At 43.8% G+C, this 27,892-nt stretch overlaps 1 non-coding gene and 3 pseudogenes across 1 annotated transcript; all 4 read left to right on the forward strand.

Moving 5' to 3' along the window:
* Positions 1-6,450: 6,450 nt before the first annotated feature.
* LOC142679657 (U2 spliceosomal RNA) lies at positions 6,451-6,621 on the forward strand (annotated as a pseudogene).
* Positions 6,622-12,836: 6,215 nt separating this feature from the next.
* On the forward strand, positions 12,837-13,011 carry LOC142679637 (U2 spliceosomal RNA; annotated as a pseudogene).
* Positions 13,012-19,278: 6,267 nt separating this feature from the next.
* On the forward strand, positions 19,279-19,471 carry LOC142679606 (U2 spliceosomal RNA). The gene has a single exon (XR_012852829.1). It is a non-coding gene; the product is annotated as a U2 spliceosomal RNA (small nuclear RNA).
* A 6,570-nt stretch (positions 19,472-26,041) lies between these two features.
* LOC142679659 (U2 spliceosomal RNA) lies at positions 26,042-26,222 on the forward strand (annotated as a pseudogene).
* The last annotated feature ends 1,670 nt before the right edge of the window (positions 26,223-27,892 follow it).

Raw genomic sequence — 27,892 nt, forward strand, 5'->3', positions numbered from 1 at the left:
AATGGGAGGCAGAAAATGCATTTTTCCCTGCGTTTTTTGTCTGCTGTCCTCAATCGCCGCGGGCAAAAAACGCGGCAAGATAGTGTGGGCAGGTCAATATCTGCCTCAAAATTCGGTGCGCGGTTCCAGGCGGTCGCGGGTGCCCATGCGCAGGAGTTTGCGGGTGCGCGCGATCGGTCGCACGGGCAGCGGTGTTTGACGGCCCCATGACGACCCCCATGCTACCCAGGGCCGCCATCAGGGGGGGTATTATGGGTACTGATGTGAGAGGCCCGGCCAAACCTAATTGAAAGGGGGGCCCGCAGCTCACGACATTCTTTTGGTGAAAAAAACGGGCCCCATTGCAGGGGCCTGTTTTTTTTCTACCAAAGGCAAGTCGCGGCAGTTTGCCGGGCCCCCCTTTCAATTAGGTTTGGCCGGGCCTCTCACATCAGTACCCCTAATACCCCCCCTGATGGCCGCCCTGGGTACCATGATATAGTGCTGGACGGAGTACCGTTAACAGGCGGTGCCACGGTAGGGGGGCCCAAAAAATTTAGCTGTAGGGGGCCCTGAAATTCCTGATGGCGGCCCTGCCGCACCGTCTTATATAAAGTTCAGACGGAACTTTGCACGTGTCATAGTGGAGACCTCAGGAGCCAGAGCCAGCTTTCTGACATCATAATGGGGCCTCAGAGATAAAAGCCTGGGCCCAGGCAGTGTTGGTCAGTGCTGCTCAGCAGGCAGCACTGGACTGGATTAAAGCTGATACAAGGTGTGAAAGGAGAAGGGGTGGCAGTGGGCATGCACTTACTGCTGCTGCTGCTGCTGCTGCTGCTGCCAGTGTTTGCACGGCAGGAGGGCATTTGGGCGTTGCCAGGAAGGCGTTTTTATGTCGATTCCTCCTCTTTCAGCACTGCATTGTGGTGCAAGCAAAATAAGCAAATCCTGTCTTGCTTCCTCTCCGGCCTTTATTCACCTCCCGCTTAGTAGCTGTGAGTGTGTGTGAGCCTGCAGGGCCCCATGGAATTGCCTAGGAGTAGGCTGAATCGCTGCAAGGGGTGAACAGCAGTATTGGGCAGGCTCGGTCAACGCGCGGCCCATTCGGGTTATCGCTTCTCGGCCTTTTGGCTAAGACCAAGTGTATTTATACAGGAGGTTTTTGGTCAGAAGGTGCTCAGGTACCCTCTCTCTCGGCCTCGGGGGATCGTCCAGGTTCGCCTGGACTTCACCCCCGTGCTGCTATTTGGGAGAGAGGCTTAGTCCTGAGCAACGAGTTGCGATCCCCCCCCCCCAGCCCTTTGGTGTGTCTCCTTAAAGCCAAAGGGCGCAGCGCAAGCTGTGCGGTACCGACCTGGCCACGCAAATGGCAGGCGGACCTGATGCGGTGCCGGTATACGCCCGGTTGAGGAATACTGCAAGATTTATCTTGGCAGAGGGTGGAGGCGGTCCTCGTGGTCTCAAGTTCCTTGTCCACGATATTTTGGAAAAGCGGTTGGCGGTCCACAAGAACGAGATTTTGGCGATCCAGGACTACCCAAGGCGTGGAGTGTACGACGTGACTTTCATGGGAGAAGGAATCCTCCGTGATGCCATGGGAAAAGCTGAGAGGCAACAAGGTGAACTCATGGCCTTGGGAGTCCAGGTAATTGAACACGCTTTTGAAGTAACCAAACTCGTAGTGATTAAAATGTATTCCCCATACGTGAAAGATCAGGAAGTGGCGGCGTTTCTTGCTGCATACTTTAAGAACGTTAAGCTGCTGGGGAGAGTTATGAACGAGTGCGGTGTGTGGACCGTCAAATGGAAATTTATTGTTACGCTAATAAAGGACCCCTCCACCCAAGAAACGAAGCTACCACCTGCTCGTTTTAAACTTGGGAATGTGAATGGCGACCTCTATTTCTCAGGAATGCCAAACTTCTGCAGGGCCTGCGGTACCTATGGACATACCAGTTTTAACTGCGATGTCACCTGCAGGAACTGTGGAAGTAAACAACACACAATGAGAGAATGTACAGAAGAGAAAAAATGCAATTTTTGTCAAAAAACTGGTCATCTTTACTATGCTTGTCCACATAGGTACCGAGGCGAAGAAGATGAGCAACCCGAGGTGCCCCCACGTGCTCCACCAGCAGAGCAGTCCCGTCCTCAAGGAGGAGAACAAGCTGTTGCGGCGAAAGAGCAGAGAGGTACCTGGGCTTCAAGAGTACGGCTAGCCGAAGCCAAAACAGGTGCCTCTCAGCCAGCGACCTCAGGGGATAAAAATGAGCCCAGCGCCAAGGAAAAACGGCAGGCCAAGAGGAAGGCAGAAAAGGAGCAGGCCATCGATGAACCTGTGGCATCCCAGACGGCTGGTTGCTCAGGCGGTGCCGGGCCTGCTCCTAATCCTGGGTCTCTAGAGACCGACTCGGAAGGAGAAGACTGGGTACAGGTGGGTCCCCGTAAAAAGGGGAAGCAAGAACGTGCCAGTAGGAGGGAGACAGGGGAGGAGCAGATGGATACGTCCGTGCGGAAAGATGTGGCTCCTCCTGGGACCCCCTCCTCGCCTGCACTGGTGAGGAGGACGGGCACTGCTCCCTCCGTATTATCGGACACCCCGCCATGCGCACAACCTCCCCCTCTAGACCGGCCTTCTCGGGCCCAGGGGGGAGAGGCGGGGCCCTTGGGGGACCCACCAGACATGGACCCAGTCGGTCAACCGAGAGAGACCCAGGTGAGGCTGTGCGAGTCTGGGCTCCCCGTGTACGAGGTGAGTGTTGCTGGCTCAGCTCTCAGCGACAGTAGTTCTTCTCCTGCCTCGTCCCTCTTTTCAGTTGAGTCGGATGAGGGCGGGGCCATGAGTTCAAGTGAGGTTTCGGGTATTGCTGGTGGAGGAGCAATCTGATTTTAAGTACGCCTATTATTTATTATTTTAAAATCAGAATTTTGCTTTAACTCTCCACGATGTCTGAGCTCATGGGAATCTCCCTCAACGTGAGGGGCGCCAAGTCAAAAGTGAGAAGGGTTGCTCTCTTCAATTTTTTATCTTGCCTGGCAGCCTCTGTATTTTTCCTGCAGGAGTGCGGCATTCCCCATACAATGAGATATGAAAATTACAAAAAGGATTGGAAGTATGGTCCATCCGTCTGGTCTGGATCCAACGAGTCCAGATCAGCAGGGGTCGCCATTCTTTTTAAGGGAAACGTTTTAATTGATTTTATTCAAGAAATCTTACCAGGACGTATTTTAATGGTTAAAGCTTTTATTGATGGTGTAAAGTGGCAGTTTTTAAATTTTTACGGATCACCAGAAAAGAACGAAAGAGCGAGGATGCTGGAGATTTTACCGCTTTTTATCAACACATCTGAGCCTTTTATCCTCGCAGGTGATTTTAATTGTATCCTGAGAGGAGAACGCCGGCTTACCAACAGTACGAGTAGGAACTATGACAAGACCTCTGGACTGCTCAAGGATATCGTGACTGATTTTAAATTAAAAGACATATACAAAGAATGTAACAGGAGCAGTCCAGAGGAAGCCGGCGTTACCTGGAGCAACGCCACCTGTAGCTCCAGGATTGATTTTATCTTTTGTTCTGAAAATTTACTGCCTTTTAATTGTGAAGTTTTAACCAATGTGTTTTCAGATCACAGGCTTTTATCTTTTAAAGTAAAGCATGATCTTAATAATATTGTATGTAAAAAGTCCTGGAAGATGAATGTTTCCCTTTTAGACGATCCACAGGTTTTAGCAGATTTTATTGAATTTTACCAAGAAAGCAGGCGGGTAAGAGACACACGTACTCCCATCAGTGCATGGTGGGAGAAAATGAAAAAGAAAATAAAAGATTTTTTTATTAAGAAAAGCGTGGCGAAAGCCAAAGAGAAATACGCTTTTTTTAAAATTCTCAATACCCGTCTGCAGACCCTGTACAAAATGCAAGATCATGACATAGACGTTAAAGATGACATCACCAATTTGAAAAAGGAGATAGCCCAGTGCCTGGAGCAGAAAGGTAAAGAGATTATATTCCGTTCAAAAATACAACATGTGGAGGAGAACGAGACCTGCTCCAGGTACTTTTTTAAGAAAATAAATAACAAAAAGGCAATTATCAAAAATATAGAAGGGGTGTCAGATGTACAGGGTCTTTTAAGTAAAGTTCATGAGTTTTACACTGACCTTTTTAATGTTAAGACTGTGGATCATAATTTTATGCGTGACTCACTGAAGGAGATTACTACTGTTTTAGACCCTGTCTCCCAGAATTTTTTATTACAGGAGCTGACGGAGCAGGAGGTTTTAGAAACTGTTAAGAGTTTTAAAACAGGGAAAGTTCCCGGACCGGACGGTATACCCAGTGAGTTTTATGTAAAATTTTATGACATTTTAAAAGAGGATCTTTTTAACCTTTTTTCTGATGTTTTTAATTCCAAGATGCTGCCTAAGTCCTGGCGGAAGGGTGAGGTCTCCCTGCTGTATAAGACGGGTGACATCGCAGTTTTAAAGAATTGGAGACCAATAACCCTTCTAAATAGCGACTATAAAATTATGGCTAAAATATGTGCAAATAGATTAAAAGCCATAATACCCCACATTATACACTCTGACCAGGTGTGTGGGGTGCCAGGCCGCAGCATCTGGGATAATTTAAACCTAATAAAAGACGTGATTGAGGACACGAGGTCTAGAAAAGTTAAATTAGCCATTTTATCTATAGACTTTGAGAAGGCGTTCGACCGTGTCTCTCATTTTTATCTTTTTAAGGTTTTAGAACGTATGGGTATACCTGAAGGATTTTTATTATCTATTAAAGCCTTTTACAGAGAATGCACCAGCAAAATTTTAGTGAATGGTTTTAAGACACAGGACGTATTTTTAAACTCTGGGGTGAAGCAGGGGTGTCCCTTGTCCCCACTGCTTTTTATATGTGCATTGGAGCCTCTGTTATGCGCAATTCGCCGCGATAAGTGTATCCGTGGAGTCCCCCTGCCCGGGGGAGGCGGCGTAGAGGCCAAAGCAGTGGGGTACATGGATGATGTGGCGGTTTTATGTAGGGACGCCCTGTCGCTTCAGAGAACCCTTAGGCAAATCGAGTTTTATTGCTGTGCTTCCGGTTTTAAAGTAAACTTCAGCAAGAGTCATATTTTAAACATAGGAAGCATGGCTCTTAGAGATATACCGGTTCCTGTGTCTGATAATATTAAAATTTTAGGTGTCTCCTTCAGTGGGTACGACAATGGTTTTATCAGTTGGGACATGGTGGCGCAGAAGGTAAATCAAAAAATATGCATGTGGAACATGAGGAAGCTTACCATGGAGGGAAAAATTTTAATAATTAAAATGATAATTTTACCTTTGCTTTTATACTTAAGCATGGTTTTCCCTCCTCCCACGGTTTTATTAAGAAAATTACTAAAGCTTGTTTTACCTTCTTTTGGAGTTCCAGAATGGAGAAACTTAAACGTGAGACGGTAATGAAAATCAAACCAAAGGGTGGCAAAGACTTTCCAGATTTTAATAGGTTTCTTTTAATCAAGTACTTTTGTTTCTGTCTTAATTCTCTTTTTAAACAACATCATTGGTCTTATTTTCTACGTTTTAATACTGGGTTTTTTATGCGAAGGATGGGGTGGTTTGAAATTGTTTTAACCTCACCTTATGCTTTTAATCTACCAGCAAATTACGTGATTTTAGAGAAAATAGTGGCCTTGTTTAATTTTAAAGGGAAAAATTTTAATGATATGATAAACAGTAAGAAACTTATAAAAGACATAAGAGGAAATGAAGTCGTCACTAATATTGAAAATTTTAATAATGAACGCTGTGCTTTTATCTTCAAAATGGTTAATGTGTTTTATCTTTTTAATACACAGATGGACCTGGCCTGGAGCTGCGTTCATCAATGTCTTCCATGCCGGGCATTCCAATTCAGGAGAGGATTCGCGAGGTCTGCCATCTGTCCGAGGGAAGGCTGCCAGGCTGAGGAGACCGTGCGTCATATTTTTTGGACTTGCGATTTTACTAAACATATTTGGATAAAGATATTCCCTCTAATGAAGAAGATGGCAGACCTAAAGGACTTGACTTACGAAATGATTTTATATGGACTCTTTGGATGCCCAACCGCGAACCAAAAGACTATTGCATGGAAGACGATGAACTGCGTAAAAGAAGCTCTGTGGAAGGCCAGGAACATCCTGATTTTTAAGCACGATGTTTTATCTGTTGACGATGTTTTAGGTCTTTGTTTTAGCGAGATGTACATTTATTATTTATTAGATAAAAAAAGAAATGCCACCCTTTCAAATAAATGGTTTGTAAAAGAATGGAACTCCAATATATAAGAATTTGCCACCATGTCCCCTTTTTATGTGTTTTTATGTAAATTGATTTTATTACTGTAATTCATTGTAAAAAGCTGTAATTCATTGTAAATATTTTTTGAATTTTAAGTAATAAATCATTGACACCCCCGCGAGGGGGTAGCCAACTTAAAAAAAAAAATCTGTTCTTATCAGTTTAATATCTGATACGTCCCCTATCTGGGGACCATATATTAAATGGATTTTTAGAACAGGGAGATGGAAATAGAGCTTGCTCTGTCCACTCCACGCATTGACCTGGTATTGCAGTATTTCCAGGACCGGTGCACCCTTTCCTTATGTGTTTACTAAAATCAGATTCCAAAAGTGCTTTTTGTGTTTGCCATTGTTTTTGTCTTTCAGATGGGATCTCCCCATTTAATCCCATTATTTCAACACCTGTTGGACAATGCATTTGTACAGTCATGTGTGATAATGAGCTAATTTATTAAATGCAATTAATTAATACATTGCCACCTCTTGTTTTGTGTCGTCTGTGTTTCTGTGTTTCCGGCATTTCACATTGGAACAGCTCATTCACCTTCCTTGTCTTCTCTCCGCCCTCCCTCCTAGGTAGGTTAAAGAGCTGCACCTGAGCCAGCCACTGATTGATGCAGCACCATAGTCAAATAGTGGAGTGGAGTAGGGGAACAGCAAACAGCCATTAAAGCAGCCAGCCCGCCCGCCCGCCCGTCACAATGGACCTACCTGTGTACACTAGATGGATGTGATGGAATGTACTGTGGTCCCTACATTTCAAGAAGAAGTAAGAATTGCAGTTGCAACAAACCCTTGCTTGCCTACAAAGAGAGCAGCAATTTGGATTTGTTACTATGTTACCTGGAAGAATAACAAACTGTGCAAGGATGGAGGTTGTAGGAGCAAGGAGAACAAGTTGTCTGTAAAGTTGGTGGATGCCTATTTTCCATTTTGCAGTCCCTTGTCTCCCTCTTGTGGCCTCCTGGAGGCAACTAGCTGTGCAAAAAAAAGACAGCCTGGGGGCCGGCTGTTGCAGTGTTGCCCTCTCAGGCAACACTGAGTGACTGACTGAGCCGCACCGTCTTATATAAAGTTCAGACGGAACTTTGCACGTGTCATAGTGGAGACCTCAGGAGCCAGAGCCAGCTTTCTGACATCATAATGGGGCCTCAGAGATAAAAGCCTGGGCCCAGGCAGTGTTGGTCAGTGCTGCTCAGCAGGCAGCACTGGACTGGATTAAAGCTGATACAAGGTGTGAAAGGAGAAGGGGTGGCAGTGGGCATGCACTTACTGCTGCTGCTGCTGCTGCTGCTGCTGCCAGTGTTTGCACGGCAGGAGGGCATTTGGGCGTTGCCAGGAAGGCGTTTTTATGTCGATTCCTCCTCTTTCAGCACTGCATTGTGGTGCAAGCAAAAGAAGCAAATCCTGTCTTGCTTCCTCTCCGGCCTTTATTCACCTCCCGCTTAGTAGCTGTGAGTGTGTGTGAGCCTGCAGGGCCCCATGGAATTGCCTAGGAGTAGGCTGAATCGCTGCAAGGGGTGAACAGCAGTATTGGGCAGGCTCGGTCAACGCGCGGCCCGTTCGGGTTATCGTTTCTCGGCCTTTTGGCTAAGCTCAAGTGGCTAACCAGAGGCGTCCAGTGCTGAACTCTCGGCCCTGCAGCATCGCCCTTTGGGGCTTAAGCTGCTTGTTGCTATAGGGAGACAGCCAGTGGCAGGAAGGCGATCGACATGGGCGTTATTGTACGTCACGCTAAGGCCGGGGAAACCCGGGTCAAGTACGGCATTCGGATCGAAGTTGATGTTGGATCAGAGAAGACCCTGGACCTACGACACCTGGTGAACAACATCTTGTTTGGAATTTTGAAAGTGGAGCGGAAGAAAATCCTTTGTCTTCAGGAGCATAAGGTTGGTCATTTTACCTTGATATTGACGGATTTACCTGCCTGCCATACTTTCCATTACAATTTGATGCAAAATGTGAACAATCCTGAGCTTGGAGGACTTACTTTTATCCTGCTGTATGATGAAGGAGAAGTCTTCCTGGTTGTTTTTCTCTACAATGCACATGTACCTTTGCAAGATATCACGGCATTCCTGTCTAGACATTGTGCATATGTTAAGTTTGAGAATAAAATCTTGAACACTGAAATGATCTGGAATGGGAAATACAAATTTCGGGTCCGGTTTCGGCAAGATATTGAGGAACCAGGAGGCTTCCATTTCCCTCCATCGAACTTCTCCATTGGAAGAGACAGGGGATATCTGTTTTTTCCCAGGTGTCCTCCCTTCTGCAGGAATTGTAAAGTTTTTGGCCACACAAGGGAAGGATGTCAAAATTCAGGGAAGTGTTCCAGATGTAACCAGGAGGGTCACAAAGCAAAAGAATGTGTCAACCGCATTGTTTGTAATCTCTGCGAGGTGGAAGGGCATACATTCAAAGACTGCCCTCTGCGGAAGAAGTCATATGCAGAGGCAGCCAGGAGCCAAGTGGCTGAGATGATAGCGAGAACTGGACGGTTGGGCGAGGAGGTACCCGCTGACTATCTGGCTTCTTTAAGCACATCTCCAGTAGAAGTACGTGTGGAGGAAGGGGCAGGCATGGAGGTAGCCCCGGTCGAGGAGGATCTTCCTCACCCATCCGATGCCCAGACTGGGCTACAGGGTGAGGGAGAAATTGAGGGCGACGTCCCCGTGACTCCTCCTGTTTCTTGGAGTCTGGATGAAGTGTTCCTGGAAGGAGTTGGAGGTCAAGGGGATTTTACCACTGTAGGCACCCGACCTGCAGATGAAATTCTGGATATGGGGGCTAAGAGAGCCAGGCTGGCCGCGTCACCCCCTGTAACCCCTGGAAGGGAGGAGGAATACCCCTCATCAGTGATTTCGTTTGATGAGCCTTTTCTAGAAGATCAAGGGACCAGTTTCTTCACATTAGGTTGCCAGCCTCCAGAAGGCAAAGGCTGAAGTGCAAATGGACAACCTGCGGTTATCTGGCTATGAAAATTAAAATATGGCATCCAAACCTACATTTGATGTCGTATCCTTAAATGTACGACTGATTCAATCTAAGCCCAGGAGGGCTGCAGTTCTGGATTTTTTAAAAAATTTAGGAGCTGATGTATATTGTTTGCAAGAATGCGGTATTAGGGAACCTGTGCCAGAACAGGAATGGCCATATGGCCAATGTATATGGTCTGGTTCTTCTATAAATAAAAATGATGGGGTAGGAATATTGCTAGGGAATAGGAATTTAAAATTAGAAAGTTATATTGTGGTGGAAGTGGGGAGGTGTATTTTGGCAGAGATAAATATCAGAGGGTGGAGGGTAAGGGTAATTAATATATATGGAGCAACAAAAAAAGAAGAGAGGTTAGAGCTCCTAGAGAAGTTGTCCTTTTTTTTGCCAGGGAGAATTCCTACGATTTGGGTTGGGGACTTTAACTGTGTGACGGAAAGGGAAAAAATGGATGTGTCTGGTAAAAAGTTGTACCAATTAATCAAAGATTTTTCTTTTATAGATGCTGCTGAGGTTCATTTGGGAAAGCCACCACCCGACACTTATAGGTCTGATAGAGGAGGGGTAACATCAAGGATAGATCGGGTGCTTTTCTCAAAAAATGTGGGGTGTATGAGTTTGCGGCAGCGCGATGTGACCTTTTCTGACCATGTGTGTATGTGTGCAACCTTTGAAGGGGATGCTCGTTTAGTGCGTGGTGCAGGGGTATGGAAGTTAAATGTAAGTTTATTAGAGGATGAAAGAATTGTGAAGGCTTATATATATGCTTATAAAGGATGGAAATTGCGGCAGGAATTTTTTGGGAATGTGTTGGAGTGGTGGGATTGGATGAAGAATGAATGTAAAAAATTCTTTAAAAAATGGGGCTATAAAAAAGCAGCTATGCTAAGAAACCAATATAATGAGTTGAATGTTCGAATAGAATGGTTGAGAAAACTTGGCGAGCTTGGTGTGGATGTGAGTGATTTGATGAGGGACGCAAGGAATGAAAGTAGGCTTTTATTAGAGGAAAAAGGGAAAAAAATTATATATAGATCAAAAGTTGAGAACTTAGACAAAGATGAAAAATGTACAAGATTTTTTTTCAAAAAAATATGTGGTAAAAAGGATGATATGGATGAATTATTGAATGATAGGGGTGAGTGTGTTTCTGGAAAGGATGTGATGAGTGAAGTTGAAGGTTTTTATACCCAGTTGTATGGAGAGAAGTGGTATGATAAGGATTTGATGAATGAGGTTTTGAATGGGTTGGAAAATAAACTTGGAGAGGAAGATCGTGAGTCTCTGTGTGGTGATATTACCATGGATGAAGTGAGAAATGTGGTGATGAGTGCAAGTAAAAATAAAACACCTGGGAAGGATGGGATCCCAATTGAATTATATGTGAGGATGTGGGATATAATGGGTGGGGATTTGCTTGAGGTATGTCAGTATATGTGGAAGCATGGTGTGTTGAGCAAATCTATGAAAGAAGGTGTGGTTGTGCTGATATATAAAAAAGGTGAGAAGAAAAATTTGGCAAATTGGAGGCCAATTACTTTGTTGGATTCTGACTATAAGTGTTTTAGTAAAGTATTGGCCAATAGGATGCGTGAGGTTGTTGGTGAAGTGGTGAATGAAGATCAAGTGTGTGCAGTGCCTGGTAGAAGTATGACTGATAATTTGTTGTTACTAAGGGATATGATTGGGGACTGTATGGATAGAAAGCAGAAATGTATGGTCCTATCTGTGGATTTTGAAAAGGCATTTGATAGGGTGTCGCATGAGTTTATGTTTAGGGTGCTGTGTAAAATGGGTTTTCCGAGAAAGTTTGTGTATGCAGTGAAAGGTTTGTATGGGAACGTAACAAGTGAGTTTCTCGTAAATGGGTTTCTGAGTGGAAAAGTGGGGATAAGGTCAGGTGTCAGGCAGGGTTGTCCTATGTCCCCTGTCCTGTTCATTAGTGTGATTGAAGTATTGTTGTGTATGGTTAGAAGGGAAAAATTTATGAGGGGGTTATTAATTCCTGGGAGTAATGGTAAGTTCCTGAAAGTATTGGGTTATATGGACGATGTGGTAATTGTTAGTGAGAGAGAGGCGGAGATAAATAGAGCGAGATTGTTGTTGAGGTTGTTTTGTAGTGCGTCTGCGTTTAAAGTGAATTGGGGTAAATGTAGCTTTAAGTGCTTTGGTGATAGGAGTGTGAGAATGGATGGGGTTAATTGTGAGATGGGTGCTATTAAAATATTGGGTGTGCAATTTAATGAGGATTTGAGAGGGAATGAAAGTTGGGATGAATGTGGTATGAGAATAGAACGAAAGCTGAACTTTTGGAGCCTGAGAAGTTTGACACTGACGGGAAAAATTTTGATAGTTAAATCTGTTGTGTTACCAATTTTACTTTTTTGTGCAGTTGTTTTCCCTTTTGCTACTCACAAAATTAAGAAGACGGAAAAGATGATTTTTACATTTTTTTGGGGGAGTAGAATGGAAAAATTGAAGAGAGAGTATGTGTATAAGATGTGTGTGAATGGTGGTTTGGATTTTCCAAATGTTGAGTTATTTTTGGGTTTGAATTATATCAAAGTGGTGTCTGTGTTAGTGCAGAGGAATAACAAGACTGGTTTCATGATTAGATACTTGGCTGGTTGGATGTTGTATGGTCTGAATTGGGTAAAGAGAGATGCAAGTGTGCCTGTGGCTTTCAAGTGTCCAGTGTGGTATATGAGGATTGAGGTTTTTGTGAGGAAAAATGACTTGCTTGCTGTGCCAATGAGTGAGTTTAAAAATAAGAATGCGGTGATGAAGAGAATACGTGCGAATGAAATTCCATGTGAAATTGCAGGTTTGAGGTTAAACGAAGTGCAGAGTGTATGGAGTAAATTGAAGGTGAGTGGTCTGTCAAACAGACAGCGTGATATTGTGTGGATGTCGCTGCATAATATCCTACCTGTTAGGCAAGTGCAGAAAAGAAGGGATCTTATTAGGTCTGAGGTTTGCCCGAGGAATGGATGTGGAGCAAGTGAGAGTGTGAGACATATGTTGTGGGATTGTGACTATTCGTATGAAGTATGGAAAGGGGTGGGTGGTTTGTGTAAAGAACTAGCGGGGGTAAAATTTGTTAATTGGAAAGTAGCAATGTTTGGAATGGGTGCAAGTAGTCGTATGAAAGATAGAATTATGTGGTTAATTATGGCATGTGTGATGGAAAGTTTGTGGGATGTGAGAAACTTGTTAGTGTTTAAAAGGAAATTAGTGCCTGTAAATGAGTGTATTAGGATGATTTTGTCTAGACTATACGTCATGTATTTGTGGGATAGACAGCGTGGTGGTGGCCTAGATTCAGAGGGGATATGGAAGTTCAAAAAATGGAAATTCCTGATACGATGTAGGTAATATTGTTCTGTTTTTTTTGTGATTGTTTATGTAAATTGAAGAAAAAATAAAGAACAAACCAGAATGATGATAAGTTTGAAGCAACGTGGATTTGATTTTCAAGTTTTGAGAAACATTATAAGTTGCTTATAACTAACTGAAATGGTTTTAAAAAAAAAAAAAATCTGTTCTTATCAGTTTAATATCTGATACGTCCCCTATCTGGGGACCATATATTAAATGGATTTTTAGAACAGGGAGATGGAAATAGAGCTTGCTCTGTCCACTCCACGCATTGACCTGGTATTGCAGTATTTCCAGGACCGGTGCACCCTTTCCTTATGTGTTTACTAAAATCAGATTCCAAAAGTGCTTTTTGTGTTTGCCATTGTTTTTGTCTTTCGGATGGGATCTCCCCTTTTAATCCCATTATTTCAACACCTGTTGGACAATGCATTTGTACAGTCATGTGTGATAATGAGCTAATTTATTAAATGCAATTAATTAATACATTGCCACCTCTTGTTTTGTGTCGTCTGTGTTTCTGTGTTTCCGGCATTTCACATTGGAACAGCTCATTCACCTTCCTTGTCTTCTCTCCGCCCTCCCTCCTAGGTAGGTTAAAGAGCTGCACCTGAGCCAGCCACTGATTGATGCATCACCATAGTCAAATAGTGGAGTGGAGTAGGGGAACAGCAAACAGCCATTAAAGCAGCCAGCCCGCCCGCCCGCCCGTCACAATGGACCTACCTGTGTACACTAGATGGATGTGATGGAATGTACTGTGGTCCCTACATTTCAAGAAGAAGTAAGAATTGCAGTTGCAACAAACCCTTGCTTGCCTACAAAGAGAGCAGCAATTTGGATTTGTTACTATGTTACCTGGAAGAATAACAAACTGTGCAAGGATGGAGGTTGTAGGAGCAAGGAGAACAAGTTGTCTGTAAAGTTGGTGGATGCCTATTTTCCATTTTGCAGTCCCTTGTCTCCCTCTTGTGGCCTCCTGGAGGCAACTAGCTGTGCAAAAAAAAGACAGCCTGGGGGCCGGCTGTTGCAGTGTTGCCCTCTCAGGCAACACTGAGTGACTGACTGAGCCGCACCGTCTTATATAAAGTTCAGACGGAACTTTGCACGTGTCATAGTGGAGACCTCAGGAGCCAGAGCCAGCTTTCTGACATCATAATGGGGCCTCAGAGATAAAAGCCTGGGCCCAGGCAGTGTTGGTCAGTGCTGCTCAGCAGGCAGCACTGGACTGGATTAAAGCTGATACAAGGTGTGAAAGGAGAAGGGGTGGCAGTGGGCATGCACTTACTGCTGCTGCTGCTGCTGCTGCTGCTGCCAGTGTTTGCACGGCAGGAGGGCATTTGGGCGTTGCCAGGAAGGCGTTTTTATGTCGATTCCTCCTCTTTCAGCACTGCAATGTGGTGCAAGCAAAAGAAGCAAATCCTGTCTTGCTTCCTCTCCGGCCTTTATTCACCTCCCGCTTAGTAGCTGTGAGTGTGTGTGAGCCTGCAGGGCCCCATGGAATTGCCTAGGAGTAGGCTGAATCGCTGCAAGGGGTGAACAGCAGTATTGGGCAGGCTCGGTCAACGCGCGGCCCGTTCGGGTTATCGCTTCTCGGCCTTTTGGCTACGATCTGGTAGGGGAAACCTTATTGGGTCAGGTCAGAAGGCTTCTTTGGGGTCCTCCTTGTGGGGGCCCCGGGTAAACGAGTTGGGATCTTGGAGGTGCGAAGGACGACGACATGGCGGTTCGAGGGGCGGAGGACACGATCCGTTTTCAGGTAAAGCCTGCTTTTCTAAAGAAAATTTCGTTAAAAGAAATCGTGGAGGAGATCATTTATGGCGTGTTGAAGCTTCGTGCATCGGATGTGGAGAGCCTGCAGGATTTTCCTAATCAAGGTACTTTTGATATGACTTTAACAAATGAATACATGTGCATGGATGCAATGGAGAAAATCAGACTAAGTACTGCAGAGATTTTGAAAAAAGTGGATATTGAACCTTTATTCAAGCAAGCAAGAAGGGTCCTGATTGTGCATATGTACAACACCAGATTTTCAGAGGAACTTTTAAAAGCATACTTGTGGCGGTTTTGTGAGGAAATTTCTGCTGGAGAGAGACTAAAAAACTCATATGGTATACCTAATGGTAAAAGGAGGTACTTGGTGGTGTTTAAAAAAGACAAGAATGCTTTGGAGGGATATTTATGTCCACCTGCTTCATTTTCTATAACTGGGGAGAGAGGGTTTTGTTTCTTTAGAGGACAGCCAGAGTTTTGCAGGAATTGCAGTAGATATGGTCATACTAAGGACAGGTGTGTGAAGGGGGAGGTGTGCAGGATTTGTGGGAGTTCTTCACATAAGGCTGCTAATTGTGGTAGTGCAAGAGTTTGTGACTTGTGTGGGTTGGCTGGACACATGGCTAGGAAATGCCCTGAGCATGGGGAGGTTTTTACTTATGCTCAAGCTGCCAGGAGAAATGTAAGACGCAGGGTGCCAAATGTGGAGGTGTCTGGTGCCAAACTGCGGCAAACTGATGTAGGGATTGGGGCATCATCGGCTGATTTCGCTGAGGCTGGAGAACCCCAGTCGCTCGGAAATGTGGGATTTGTGGATACCGCAGGAGTGGGGCTCCCTCCCGACAGTGGGGAGTGTGAGCTAGTCCACATGGAGACTGTTCCTACAGTGGAGCAGGCATTAGACCTTCCACAAGAGGCACAATGTGCAATTGGTGATTTGGAGGTAATGATGGATGAGTTTTCTCAGGTGGCAGCTGAAAGTGATTTGGGTGTGGTGAGCCCCGTTAGTCTCCCTGACCTGGATGAGGTTGATTCAGATGACTTGCTAACGCCTGGACAAAGGAGTACTAGGAGAGCCTCTGGTGAGGATGAAAGACCTGTGAGGGCAGTATTGAAAAAGCCAAGGTTTGATCATGCCAATAGGTATGCATGCTTATCTGTAGAGGCAATGCCTTCCTTCTCAGGGGACGGTGGAGGTTTTGAATCTCCAGGTTCGCCTGTTATTGAATATCTGGAAAAAGATGATGTTGAGAAGTTAAAAAAGACTAGTCAGTTTAAAAAGTAGTACAGATTCAAATTATAATGGCTAAGTATTGTATAAAACTTGCTTTTATCCTTATAATGGCATTGATAGTAGCTTCCCTTAATGTTAGGAGTATAGGATCTGAATTTAGAAGGGCAGCAATTTTTGACCAATTAAAAAATGTTAATGCTGACATAATTTGCATACAGGAGTGTGCTATTCAGATCGCTCCAGCTGGGGCTGAGTGGAATTGTGGGAAATCCTTTTGGTCGGTCGGTGGTGAGAATCGGAATGAAGGAGTGGGTATTCTCCTTAAGAATAATAATGTTACAGTGAGTGATTTTAGAATTATTGTACCAGGTCGTTTTATAATTTTAGACTGTGTTTTTTTAGGTCATAAAATTAGGGTTTTTAGTATTTATGCTCCTGCTGAGAAGCAGGCTAGAATTTCCTTTTTTGAGACACTTAAATTATATATGCCTGGTCGTGCTTTTACAATTGTTGCAGGGGATTTTAATTGTATCAGAGTAGTAGGGGATAGAGAAAGTGTTGCAGAGGTAAAATTGGACTTTTCTTCTAAAATTTTAAATCAGCTTATTTTAGATTTGAGATATCAGGATGCTGGAGTATCGATTGACGGAGAGGATAAATATACTTACCTGGCGGAAAGTGGAAGGGCCAAATCCAGAATTGATTTTATTTTTGCCTCTGAAGGTATAAAAACTAAGAATTGCAGACATCAGAAAAATAGTTTTTCAGACCATAAAATGGTTTCTGTTGAATTTTGTTTTAATGAGTCTCTCAGGTTTGGAAGGGGGTTGTGGAAACTAAATACAAGTTTGTTGCAGGAGGTTGACGTATTGCAGGAATTAAAAAAGGTATTTCAATTTTGTGTTGAGAAACAATCTGATTATGCAGATTTGTTGGTTTGGTGGGATTGGGCAAAAGAACAGATGGTTTCCCTCCTTAAAAGAATAGGTATCAGGAAGGCAAAAGAGAGGAGGGAAGAGGAAGCCCGTTTGACGAGGAAGTTGGAGACTCTCCAGAAGTTTAAAAATGCAGGTTGTGATGTGGAGGAGGACTTAAAAATCATAAAGGATGAGATAAAGAAAGGTTTGATGGATCGAGGGAGGCAGATTGTGTTCCAATCAAAGATAAGGCATTTGGAGGAAAACGAACAGTGTTCGAGGTATTTCTTTAAAAAAACCTTTAATGCAAAAGGGATCATTTCCTCAGTTTTAACACCTACAGGAGAAGTTTGTGGCAAGGGAATGACTACTGAGGTTTGTAGGTTTTATCAATCATTGTTTGGAGTGGATGAGGCGGCATGTGACAACGAGATTTATGACTACTGCAAAAACGTGGAGAATAATATCTTGCTTGAAGATATAGAAAATATGTCTAGCGATATTAGTGAGTCAGATATTAAAAAAAGTATGGACGCCATGGCTAAAGATAAGACCCCAGGGTGTGATGGGCTCCCGGTTGAATTTTACCAAGAATGCTGGTCTTTCATCAAGGAACAGGTGGTGAAAGTTCTGAGATATGCATTTGATAGTGGGGGGCTTTCAACCTCAATGAGGCAGGGAGTGGTGACTTTGATTCATAAGAAGGGAGATAGGAGGGAAATGAAGAACTGGCGTCCTATCACCCTCTTGAATACGGACTATAAGCTATTAGCAAAGATCATTGCAGGAAGGATGAGTCAGGTAGTAAAATACATGGTTGGTATGCATCAAACTTGCGCTGTCCCTGGGCGTAGGATATCGGACAATTTGCTGTTATTACGGGATCTGATATTTTATGCAAACGAGGTGGATATATCTTTGATATTGGAGTCAATTGACTTGGAAAAGGCGTTTGACAAAGTTTCTCATCGATTTATGTTCGCAGTATTGAAGAGGATGGGAATACCTGCAAAACTAATGACGATGATCCAAGGGCTGTATAATGGGGTTGAGAGCCAGGTATTAATTAATGGGAATGTGAGTCCCTCCATTAAGGTTAAATCCGGTGTGAGGCAAGGGTGCCCGCTCTCACCCATTTTATTTGTGTGTGTTATGGAGCCTTTGTTTATTAGTTTACAAAATGATAAAAAAATATCTGGTTGTTTTATTCCGGGAGGCGATGGGCATCAGGTCAAGTCACTAGGATACATGGATGACGCAGTATTTGTGTGTACCTCGGTGGCCGATCTTAATCGAGCTAACTTACATCTTAGGATTTTTTGTGCAATATCAGGGATGAAAGTCAACTGGGACAAATGTCAGTTGTGTAACTTTGGCAAGCAGGTACAAGTGAAGGTGGACAGAGTGATACAGACTGATAACATTGAAGTCTTGGGAGTTACCTTTGAGAGGGATCTCAAGGGTAAACACAGCTTCTCTCTATTAGAGGCTAAAGTCGACCAGAAGCTTGCCTTCTGGAAACTGAGAAGCCTGTCCCTGAAAGGGAAGGTATTGGTTATAAAGTCGGTAATCCTTCCTTTGCTGTTGTATGTTGCTGTAATTTTCCCTCCCAACAAGTTATGGGTAAGAAGAATTACCAGAAAATTATTCGTGTTTTTCTGGAACTCCAAAATGGAGAAACTAAGACGGGAGGTGGTCATGAGGAAAACGATTTTGGGAGGGTATGATTTTCCTAATATTGATGTGTTTTTAAATCTGCACTATTTATTGTTGATTCTTAAAACTGTGAAAGGGGAAAACAGAGCGGCAGATATGATACGTTACCTGGCTGGATGGTTGATGGTGAAATGGAAATGGTGCGTAAGAGATTTAAAACGGCCGATATCCTGGAAACTGCCTGTATTTTATGTCATCTTAAAATCCTTTTATGTGCGTTTTAATCTGGGTACTGCAGGTGACATTGAGAAAAAGAAAATTATTGATATAGTTAGGAATAACGAGGTTTTATGTGAGGTTCCTTTTTTAAATAACACACAATCTGCTAGAGTTTGGAAGCTCTTTAAGACACCTGGAGTATCAAATAGACAACATGATGTGGTTTGGTTGACTTTACATAACTGTCTTCCAACAAGGTCTCTCCTCGAGAGAAGAGGTGTGGGAGTATCAGAGGTCTGTCCCAGGAGTGGTTGTGGAGGTATTGAAGATGTAAAACATGTATATTGGAATTGTAATTTTACAAAGCAGGTTTTATCACTTTTAAACCGGCTCTTAATGTTCTTATTGAAATCTAATGCTTTTAGCTATGAGAATATTTTGATTGGATGTGATTTTACAAAACTTGAAAATGTACGTATTTATTGGATTGTCTTTGCTATTTTTAAAGAAACTGTCTGGGATGCAAGAAATCTTATTATTTTTAGGAAGACTGTTTTAACTCCAAACGATGCTGTCAAACTGTTTTTATCCAGGCTGCATACTGTGTACCTCTATGACAAGAAAAGGTGGGGTGAGGTTAAGGCTGAAGGTATGTGGAATGTTAAAAAATGGAACCTGTATTGTTAACGCATGTAAAGAAATAAATTTTCTGATATGACTCATATGATGTAAGGTCTAACCGCAGTATGAAGTAGCTTTTATGTGAAATAAGATGCGGATAGTATATAAACTGATGAGTTAAAAAAAAAAAAAAAAAATCTGTTCTTATCAGTTTAATATCTGATACGTCCCCTATCTGGGGACCATATATTAAATGGATTTTTAGAACAGGGAGATGGAAATAGAGCTTGCTCTGTCCACTCCACGCATTGACCTGGTATTGCAGTATTTCCAGGACCGGTGCACCCTTTCCTTATGTGTTTACTAAAATCAGATTCCAAAAGTGCTTTTTGTGTTTGCCATTGTTTTTGTCTTTCGGATGGGATCTCCCCTTTTAATCCCATTATTTCAACACCTGTTGGACAATGCATTTGTACAGTCATGTGTGATAATGAGCTAATTTATTAAATGCAATTAATTAATACATTGCCACCTCTTGTTTTGTGTCGTCTGTGTTTCTGTGTTTCCGGCATTTCACATTGGAACAGCTCATTCACCTTCCTTGTCTTCTCTCCGCCCTCCCTCCTAGGTAGGTTAAAGAGCTGCACCTGAGCCAGCCACTGATTGATGCAGCACCATAGTCAAATAGTGGAGTGGAGTAGGGGAACAGCAAACAGCCATTAACCTGGCCCGACCCAATGGACCTACCTGTGTACACTAGATGGATGTGATGGAATGTACTGTGGTCCCTACATTTCAAGAAGAAGTAAGAATTGCAGTTGCAACAAACCCTTGCTTGCCTACAAAGAGAGCAGCAATTTGGATTTGTTACTATGTTACCTGGAAGAATAACAAACTGTGCAAGGATGGAGGTTGTAGGAGCAAGGAGAACAAGTTGTCTGTAAAGTTGGTGGATGCCTATTTTCCATTTTGCAGTCCCTTGTCTCCCTCTTGTGGCCTCCTGGAGGCAACTAGCTGTGCAAAAAAAAGACAGCCTGGGGGCCGGCTGTTGCAGTGTTGCCCTCTCAGGCAACACTGAGTGACTGACTGAGCCGCACCGTCTTATATAAAGTTCAGACGGAACTTTGCACGTGTCATAGTGGAGACCTCAAGAGCCAGAGCCAGCTTTCTGACATCATAATGGGGCCTCAGAGATAAAAGCCTGGGCCCAGGCAGTGTTGGTCAGTGCTGCTCAGCAGGCAGCACTGGACTGGATTAAAGCTGATACAAGGTGTGAAAGGAGAAGGGGTGGCAGTGGGCATGCACTTACTGCTGCTGCTGCTGCTGCTGCCAGTGTTTGCACGGCAGGAGGGCATTTGGGCGTTGCCAGGAAGGCGTTTTTATGTCGATTCCTCCTCTTTCAGCACTGCATTGTGGTGCAAGCAAAAGAAGCAAATCCTGTCTTGCTTCCTCTCCGGCCTTTATTCACCTCCCGCTTAGTAGCTGTGAGTGTGTGTGAGCCTGCAGGGCCCCATGGAATTGCCTAGGAGTAGGCTGAATCGCTGCAAGGGGTGAACAGCAGTATTGGGCAGGCTCGGTCAACACGCGGCCCGTTCGGGTTATCGCTTCTCGGCCTTCTGGCTGAGATCAAGTGTAGTTCTGATTACTTGTAGTCAGTGCTGCCTGGTCTTGGTTAGGAGGTGCTCAGGTACCCTCTCTCTCGGCCTCGGGGGATCGTCCAGGTTCGCCTGGACTTCACCCCCGTGCTGCTATTTGGGAGAGAGGCTTAGTCCTGAGCAACGAGTTGCGATCCACATATCCCCCGTGTAGGCTTCGGCCGAAAAGGGGAAAAGCTGCGTAGACGTTACGTCACCAACGGGTGGCGTAACTTTCCTTGAAAACCCCTCACCATGGACGAAAGTCCTGGTGAGATACCGGCGTATGCCCGGATAAAGAATACAATCCGTGTAATTGTATCAGAAGAGAAGGCGACGACCTGCGGCCTGAAGTTCTTGGTGGAGACCGTGCTTGTTGGCATTTTCAACATTCAGAAGCGGGAGATATTGGCGGTACAAGACTATCCTAGGAGAAGAACATACGACATAACTTTTGTACAGAATGGAGTGTTCCAAGATCTGCTGGCGGCATACATGGTAAAAAACGATCCGAGACTGGACGGTATTGAATTTTACGAACATGTGTTGGACATCACTAAGATGATTGTGATAAAAATGTACTGCCCGTTTGCTGATTTAAAAGATGTGATGTCCTTTTTATCCCCCTATTTCAAAAGTGTAAAATATATTGGCAAAATAATGAACGAAGTTGGAGTTTGGACGTCAAAGTGGAGATTTTTAGTAACTTGTTATAGAGATGCCAATACAGCAGGGGGGATAATGTTGCCGCCAGCACGCTTTAAATTAGGTGATATGGCAGGAGATCTTTTTTATACAGGAATGCCTCCATTCTGTAGAAAATGTCAAAAGTACGGTCACACCAAAGAGTTCTGCGAAAGCACCTGTAGGAACTGTGGCAGCTCTGAGCACGAGGCCAAAACTTGCCCTCTGGGGAAAAGGTGTCGTTTTTGCAGCCGAGTTGGTCATCTATATGCTACTTGTCCCCACAGATCGGAACAACCCGAGGTCCGGCCGAGGCGTCCAGAGCAGCCAGCAGGCCAGATCGCCCCCGCACAAGGAGAGGAACCAAGAGGTGAAGAGGCAGATGACATGGACACCTCCAGCAGACCCCCCCAAACAGGTGACCCAAAGGAGCAAAGGCGGTTTAAGAGAAGAGCCAGTGATCAGCGGACGAAAAAGCCCCCTCAGGAAACGGAGGAGATGGGTAGTTCGGATGAAGCTGATCCGCCTGGGCCGCAGGAGGTGCTGGGTCAGCCTGTACCTGAGGCAGAGGACCCGGGCGGAGCGGCAGCAAGGACTAAAAGGCGTAGGGCGTACTCAGAGGTGGCAGCGGGGGTGCCGATGGGAGTACCTGCTAGAGCGAAAGCAGGGAAACCAGTTGACGCGCCCCCGGAAGCACCAGCTGAAGGTCTCCCCCCTTCTCGCCAGTTGGGGGAGACAAGCATAGCTACCTCTGAGGTGACAGAAGTCCCGGAAACGGCCGCGAGTGCGTTTCCTGCCCCTATCGTAGGGGAGGAGGCTGCCATACAATATGCTCCAGAAACCTTGCCCGTGGAGTCCATCTGGGACCCATTTGCGATAAGTGCCTCAGGTATGGCGGGGGGTCAGCTGTCTGACATGAGTTCCTCTCCAATCTCCTCAAGTTATACAGTCGGTTTGAAGTCGGAGGGCGATGAGAGTTCGAGTGAGGTCTCTGGTAACGCCGAGGACTGCTGAGGCCACCTCGGGTAAGATTACATAAGACTGTCTCTTTTCCCTTTTCCTCATGGCAGAGTTAGGTGGCATTTCCTTAAATGTTAGGAGCGTGCATTCTAAGACGAGAAGAGCTGCCCTGTTTGACTATCTTTCTATTTTTTCCGCCACCGTTTTTTTCCTACAGGAATGCTGTATCCCACATCGCACGAACTACAACAAATATAAGGAAGACTGGAGACTCGGACCTTCAGTGTGGTCCGGGTCTAACGATTCCAGAGCCGCAGGTGTCGCCATTTTATTTAAAGGGAACGTTTTAATTGACAGTTTTAATGAAATTTTACCAGGTAGAATTTTATTGGTCAAAGCTTTTATAGACGGTATTAGATGGCAGTTTTTAAATTTTTATGGGTCCTCGGACAAGAATGAAAGAGCTAGAATGCTAGAGATTTTACCCCTTTTTTTAAACGATTCAGAGCCACTTGTTTTAGCGGGTGATTTTAATTGTATTTTAAAGGGGGAACGCCGGTTCTCTAACTCAGTAAGCAGGAATTATGACAAAACCTCCTCATTATTAAAAGATATAGTTACTGATTTTAAACTTACTGATGTTTTTAAGAAATGTAACAGCAATTTATCTGCAGAGGCCGGCGTCACCTGGAGCAATGTGAACTGTAGCTCCAGGATCGATTTTATATTCTGCTCTTATCAAGTACTGCCTTTTAAATGTGATCTTAATCCCAATGTTTTATCTGATCATAAATTATTGTATTTTAAAGTTAAAAATGATATTGGGAAAAATACTGTCAAAAAAGCCTGGAAAATGAACGTTTCCCTTTTAGATGATCCGCAAATTTTATCTGATTTTATTACCTTTTATAAGGGCTGCAGACGGGTAAGACATCCAAATATGTCCATAGTCTCATGGTGGGAGAAAATAAAAATAAAAATAAGAGACTTTTTCATAAAAATCGGAAGGAGAAAAGCAAAAGAAAAACAGGATTTTTTTGCTAATTTGAATACCCGTCTGCAGACCCAATACAAGTTCAGAGAACAGGGTATGCAGGTGGAGGAGGAGATTATGGAGATTAGGAAGGAGATCTCCCAGTGCCTGGAGCAGAGAGGTAAGGAAATTGTCTTTCGTTCAAAAATGAAACACCTCGAGGAAAATGAGACCTGCTCCAGGTACTTTTTTAAGAAAATTAACGATAAGCATACCCTGTTAGACAATGTTGATGGAGATACAAATACTGACAATATTTTAAAAAAGGTGCACAGATTTTATGCGGATCTTTTTAATATAAAGCTTGTTAATGTTGATTTGATGAACGACTCATTGAAGGAGGTTGACGCTGTTTTAAATCCTGTCTCCAAAGATTTTTTATTACAGGATATTACGGAACAGGAGATTTTAGATACCATCAAGAGTTTTAAAACAGGTAAAGTCCCTGGCCCTGATGGTATACCCATAGAGTTTTATGTCACATTTTATGGAGTTTTAAAAGAGGATCTCTATTCCCTTTTTACTCAAGTTTTTAGAACAAAAGCCCTCCCGGGGTCCTGGAAGAAAGGTGAGGTGTCCCTGCTTTATAAAAAGGGGGACAAAACAGATATTAAAAACTGGAGGCCTATCACCTTACTAAACACAGACTACAAAATAATGGCCAAGATTTGCGCGAATAGGCTAAAGGCTGTTATAGAGAAAATCGTCCACTCCAACCAAGTCTGTGGGATACCTGGGAGGAGCATATGGGACAATTTAAACCTTTTAAAAGATGCTATTGGTGATACGAAGGAGAGAAAAGGCAGATTGGCGGTTTTATCCATAGATTTCGAGAAAGCCTTTGATAGAGTATCACATTTTTATCTTTTTAAGGTTTTAGAAAAGATGGGTATACCAGAAGGCTTTTTACAGTCTCTGAAGGCCTTTTATGAAAATTGTACGAGCAAGATTTTAGTAAAGGGTTTTAAGACACAGGATGTCCTTTTAAACTCCGGAGTGAAGCAGGGGTGTCCCTTGTCCCCACTACTTTTTATATGTGCGATCGAGCCTCTACTCTGCAGATTGAGGAATGACAGGCAGATATGTGGAGTCCCCCTGCCGGGCGGGGGGGGACTAGAGGCAAAAGTAGTGGGGTACATGGATGATGTCGCGGTCCTGTGCAGGGACGCCCCGTCACTGCAAAAAGCATTACAACAGATATACCAATTTTGCTGCTCCTCCGGTTTTAAAGTCAATTTTAATAAAAGTAATATTTTAAATATTGGCAATATGATTTTACAGGACATTCCAGTCCCTGTGTCGGAGTCTGTACAGATTTTAGGGGTCTCCTTCAATGAGTCAAACAATGGTTTTATCAGTTGGGACTTGGTGGCACAAAAAGTTAATAAGAAAATTTGTTTATGGAATCTTAGAAAACTGACAATGGAGGGAAAAATTTTAATCACAAAAATGGTGATTTTACCAATTTTATTATATCTAAGTATGGTTTTCCCTCCCCCTGATATTTTATTAAAAAAGATTACCAAGGCATGTTTTACATTTTTATGGAATTCTAGGATGGAGAAGCTCAGGAGAGAAAAAGTGATGTTACCAAAGCTAATGGGTGGTAAAGATTTTCCAAATATAAAAGCATTTCTTTTAATCCATTTTTTTACACTGTGTCTTAATACTGTTTTTAAGGAACACTACTGGTCTTATTTTATCCGTTTTAACACTGGCTATTTTATGAGGAGGTACGGATGGTTCTCTACGGTTTTAAGCTCGCCATATGCTTTTAACCTGCCAGACCAGTATAAGATTTTAGAAAAAATAGTGAACCTTTTTAACCTAAAAGACAAAAGAATAGAAGATGTAAAAAATAGTAAATATGTTTTAAAGGAAATAAAAGAAAATGTTTTAATAGCCCCCATTAGCAATTTTAATGAAAACAAATGCAAAATTATCTGGAGCATGGTTAATGCTAAATTCATTTTTAATTCACAGAAGGATCTGGCCTGGAGCTGCGCCCACGAGTGTCTTCCATGCCGGGCATTCCAGCATCGAAGGGGACTGACCAACTCGGCTGCGTGTCCAAGGGGAGGATGCCGCGATGACGAGACAGTCTTACATCTCTTTTGGCAATGTTATTTTTCACAACTTATATGGACAAAAATCCTCCCCTTGATGAAGAAGATAACCGGAATAAAGAGAATTACAAGTGAAGGCGTTTTTTACGGATGTCTGGAGTGCCCAACAAGGACTCAGAAAATTATGGCATGGAAGATTACTAACTGCGTTAAAGCAGCTCTGTGGGCGGCCAGGAATATTCTTTTATTCAAACATGAAATTTTATCTGTGAATGATATTTTAGGAATTTGTTTTTATGAAATGCACAAGTATTATCTTTTAGACAAAAAATTCTCTCCTGTTTTAAGTAGAAAATGGTTTTTTAGCGAATGGAATTCTATAATATGATGCCACCAAGTGCCCTTTTATAAATTGTATGATTTTAATCTGACAATTTGTATTTATTTTTTAACCATTGTTGTAAAATTTGAATCCCTGTAAAAATGTTGAAAAATGTTAATTTATTGCAAAACCTGAAAAATTTTAAATAAACGGTTACCCCCAAAGTTGGGGTAGTCAACTTAAAAAAAATCTGTTCTTATCAGTTTAATATCTGATACGTCCCCTATCTGGGGACCATATATTAAATGGATTTTTAGAACAGGGAGATGGAAATAGAGCTTGCTCTGTCCACTCCACGCATTGACCTGGTATTGCAGTATTTCCAGGACCGGTGCACCCTTTCCTTATGTGTTTACTAAAATCAGATTCCAAAAGTGCTTTTTGTGTTTGCCATTGTTTTTGTCTTTCGAATGGGATCTCCCCTTTTAATCCCATTATTTCAACACCTGTTGGACAATGCATTTGTACAGTCATGTGTGATAATGAGCTAATTTATTAAATGCAATTAATTAATACATTGCCACCTCTTGTTTTGTGTCGTCTGTGTTTCTGTGTTTCCGGCATTTCACATTGGAACAGCTCATTCACCTTCCTTGTCTTCTCTCCGCCCTCCCTCCTAGGTAGGTTAAAGAGCTGCACCTGAGCCAGCCACTGATTGATGCAGCACCATAGTCAAATAGTGGAGTGGAGTAGGGGAACAGCAAACAGCCATTAAAGCAGCCGGCCCGCCCGTCACAATGGACCTACCTGTGTACACTAGATGGATGTGATGGAATGTACTGTGGTCCCTACATTTCAAGAAGAAGTAAGAATTGCAGTTGCAACAAACCCTTGCTTGCCTACAAAGAGAGCAGCAATTTGGATTTGTTACTATGTTACCTGGAAGAATAACAAACTGTGCAAGGATGGAGGTTGTAGGAGCAAGGAGAACAAGTTGTCTGTAAAGTTGGTGGATGCCTATTTTCCATTTTGCAGTCCCTTGTCTCCCTCTTGTGGCCTCCTGGAGGCAACTAGCTGTGCAAAAAAAAGACAGCCTGGGGGCCGGCTGTTGCAGTGTTGCCCTCTCAGGCAACACTGAGTGACTGACTGAGCCGCACCGTCTTATATAAAGTTCAGACGGAACTTTGCACGTGTCATAGTGGAGACCTCAGGAGCCAGAGCCAGCTTTCTGACATCATAATGGGGCCTCTGAGATAAAAGCCTGGGCCCAGGCAGTGTTGGTCAGTGCTGCTCAGCAGGCAGCACTGGACTGGATTAAAGCTGATACAAGGTGTGAAAGGAGAAGGGGTGGCAGTGGGCATGCACTTACTGCTGCTGCTGCTGCTGCTGCCAGTGTTTGCACGGCAGGAGGGCATTTGGGCGTTGCCAGGAAGGCGTTTTTATGTCGATTCCTCCTCTTTCAGCACTGCATTGTGGTGCAAGCAAAAGAAGCAAATCCTGTCTTGCTTCCTCTCCGGCCTTTATTCACCTCCCGCTTAGTAGCTGTGAGTGTGTGTGAGCCTGCAGGGCCCCATGGAATTGCCTAGGAGTAGGCTGAATCGCTGCAAGGGGTGAACAGCAGTATTGGGCAGGCTCGGTCAACGCGCGGCCCGTTCGGGTTATCGCTTCTCGGCCTTTTGGCAAAGATCAGTGGTGGGGGACTGCTACTGGTCTGCGTCAGAAGGAGTGATCGGGGTCCTCCTTGTGGGGGCCCCGGATTGTGTTCGGGGGTGATCGTGGGTTGGAGAATATATCGACCTGCAAAATGGCGAAAACGGCTCAAGGACTTGAGGACACGGTGCGATTGGAAGTCGAGGAGGGATTTCGTGACCGAATTGGATTGGATCAGATCGTGAGGGAGATTCTGCAGAAGCTCCCTTATCTCAAGGTAACGGATGTGTTAGCTTTGCAAGATTTCCAGAGGCAAGGAATTTATGATATCACTCTTTGTTTTGAGGATATATGTAAGAAAGTGTATGCAGATATATTGAAGATGAAGGAGGAGAAGAAAGTGACTGTTTTGGAGCATATAA

The sequence above is a fragment of the Rhinoderma darwinii genome (assembly GCF_050947455.1).
Source record: "Rhinoderma darwinii isolate aRhiDar2 chromosome 2 unlocalized genomic scaffold, aRhiDar2.hap1 SUPER_2_unloc_55, whole genome shotgun sequence".
NCBI classification, from domain to species: domain Eukaryota; kingdom Metazoa; phylum Chordata; class Amphibia; order Anura; family Rhinodermatidae; genus Rhinoderma; species Rhinoderma darwinii.